We start from the raw sequence: 3061 nt of genomic DNA, 5'->3' as shown, positions 1-3061 counted from the left end.
GGTCTGACAGCATCTGTGGAGGGAGAATAGAGCCAACGTTGAGTCTGGATCTGGATGACCCTTCATCAGAGCTCTGACAAAGGGTCATCCGGACTTGAAACATTGGCTCTATTCCCTCTCCACAGGTGCTGCCAGACCCGATGAGATTTTCCAGCATTTTCTGTTTTTGTTTCAGATTCCAGCAACGGTAGGATTTTGCTTTTATAGACACCTTCTAAAATTGTCTGCCAGGTTTCTTACACTTCTTTTTCATGGTGGCGAGATATTGTGCTGTAGCAAAGACTAAAAATTAGACAAACTGACCCATGTTTTAGACCACATTGGGGTATATGCATTTTATCATAACCCCCTGGATAATTAAAAAAACACCGTTGAAAATAGGGTTTTAAAAATCTTAGATATTCTATTGCAATCTAGAGAAATAAGTAAACTCAAATTACACACCCCCCAAAAATAAAAAGTTGTGGAAATGATTCAAATAGGCAGAAAGCCCAAGAAAAGATCACACAAGACTTGCATGATCTGAGAATAAAAACAAACTTGTAATTGTTTCCTGAAAGAAAAGATCTGAAACTTGCATAGAAGGAGCCTTTTGGGCTCATTGTGCCAGCGATTGCTCTTTGAAAGTCCTACTCCTTGCTATAGCACTGAAAATGCTTCTTAACCAATTCCTTTTCAAATATTATGACTGAATCTGCTCTCACCACCTTTCAGTTTATTCAAAATCATAACTTGTTGCATTACCAAAACATCCTTAATTTGCTTCTGGTTAATTGGAAAAGGCATCGCAATGCCTGGACAATGCCTTTTCCAATTAAACAAAAACAAGGAGGATTGTTCCCTTGTGTACTCCCCATGGCAATGCCTCAACTAGAGTCAACTTGCCATTTCTGAATCTAAACAAAAACTTGGGAGATAACGCTTTGCTGGTACATTCTCCATGGCAACACCTCAAACACCTCAAACACCTCAAACAATCACAGTCCACCAATCAGCGCCTTTTTCTCATGAAGTATAAATTGCAATTTGGCATTGTGTCTGTCCTGATGCGAGCAAGGCAAAAAGCTTCCACCAACATGTTGCTTCTTTCAGCAATTCTCTGTACTGCCAAGCGAATACATAGGGGATCATTAATATCCATTAGAAAGAACAGTGTATACATCCAGTCTAATAAACAACTGCTCCACTACTCCATTTCTGTCCCTTGCTAACATTGGATCCACACAGCCACTGTCCCTTTATTTGTTAATTCTGTCAAGTTCTTTTTGGAAAAGACTGAAGGCAAAGGTAAGTCACTAAGTTGGGGAGACAGAGGCAGGAAGAGAGCAAATGGCAAATAAAAAATGTTTGCTGCACTCATACACCCCCAGGAAAATATGGCACATGTGCCCATCTGTCTTCGGCATTTGCAGCATATTTAATTGTATGTTTGGAGCCCCTTTAATAGCTTGTTTGGAGCAAAATGCATTTGGAGGAGATTCTCTCACATGGTCACTATCACCATTGTCAGTTAATAGAATCAGTGATCAACGAGTGGATATGTTTTCAATTTAAGGAATACATTGAGAAAAATATTGAACAGTTTGAAATGATGGTTATAAAGGGAAGGCGGCATGGGGTTAATTTCTGTACAAAGTATTTCACTTTTTTCCCCCCCAAAAGACAGTAATTTTTAGATATCCTCATGCTTTTATATATTTAATCACAAATACCCATTAATATAGATATCCTGACATGGCCCAACTGGAATTTGGCAGCAGACTGCATTCTGTGACAGAAGCAAGGGTCATCTTGCCGCAAACTATAAAATCTGAATATTAAGTGTCCGACCAATATATTGTTAATTTACAAAGGCCTTTAGTTAGCTTGTGCCGTATTCATAAAATGGCTCTCCAGTCTGGTAGGTAAGAAAGGAAATACGGAGACGTTTGTTTTTCTATAGGAGGCCATTTGACAGAAAAACATTTTCAGTATGACACTATTCGACACCATGAATCAATTACATCCGAAAGTTTCTTGCTTCTCTGGGATGTTAGACAGGTGCAAAATATGCAGTCTCTGGGTGAACATGGTTTTCTATGGTTCTATGGAATATTTAGGCTTGTCCCAATCGTTCAAAAAATTGAAATTACTGGTTCTTTTAAAAACAAATCAATGGATAATTTAATTGTGAATTCCAGTCAGACAGAGGGCTGGTTTTATTTTGCTGACTGGCATCAAAGAGTACAAATTTATAAACAGATTTATTAAAAGCTTCTTTTTGTATAAAGGCACTGCAGCACTCAATGTTTAAGTTTAGAAACCAGATTTTCTTCAGTGTGATTTAAAAAAAATATTACATTCGGATGGAATAGGTAGGGTGTGTCACCTCACCAATGTACAAATATCACTTCAAAAAGTTAAGAAAAATCTATGTCACTTACTTAAAAGTCTTGTAAATCATCAGACTATGAGGGAAATGCACTCTGGAACTTTTCTATAAATTCTTGAGAACCAATTCAAATGGGTTGTTTTATGTGAAATTTATCTGGCTGTACTCAATTGTAATTCTTTCAATCCCAGATGTATTAGGTTACTGGCTTTAATCAACGTTCTGACAATGAGATTCCTGCCTTTCAGGACAAGGAGGGTGTGTGGTGAAAAGCCATCTAGGTCTCCAGTGCTTTAAGTACAAGTTTGGTTCAGCTTTCACCTTCTGTTTTAACTCAAAAAGTGATGGGCTCGTACCCCAAATTAGGACATCAATATATAATCTATACTGAGGGAATATTACATTGTCAAGGGAACGTCCTTTGGGATAGGCATTTGTTAGTACAAGTAAGCAGATTAATTGATCATTCATTCACCTGTTGCTGGTTGAGAGATATTGTAGTGTGCTATTTTGCCTACAAAACAACTGTGACTACATTTCATTGGGCACAAGACATTTTGTTTAATTCAAAAAATTCGGTATTAGTGCAACACACTGTCTATGTTGCATATGTAGTTTGAAATCATGGGGAGAGTTTTGCTTATAGAACCCGCCTTTTAGCAGTGAAGCAAAATAAGGAGTGTTGCAGAA

This window comes from Mustelus asterias, chromosome 23, assembly GCF_964213995.1.
Source record: "Mustelus asterias chromosome 23, sMusAst1.hap1.1, whole genome shotgun sequence".
In the NCBI taxonomy this organism is placed as follows: domain Eukaryota; kingdom Metazoa; phylum Chordata; class Chondrichthyes; order Carcharhiniformes; family Triakidae; genus Mustelus; species Mustelus asterias.
The sequence above is the reverse complement of the archived record's forward strand: the minus strand, read 5'-3'. Positions refer to the sequence as shown.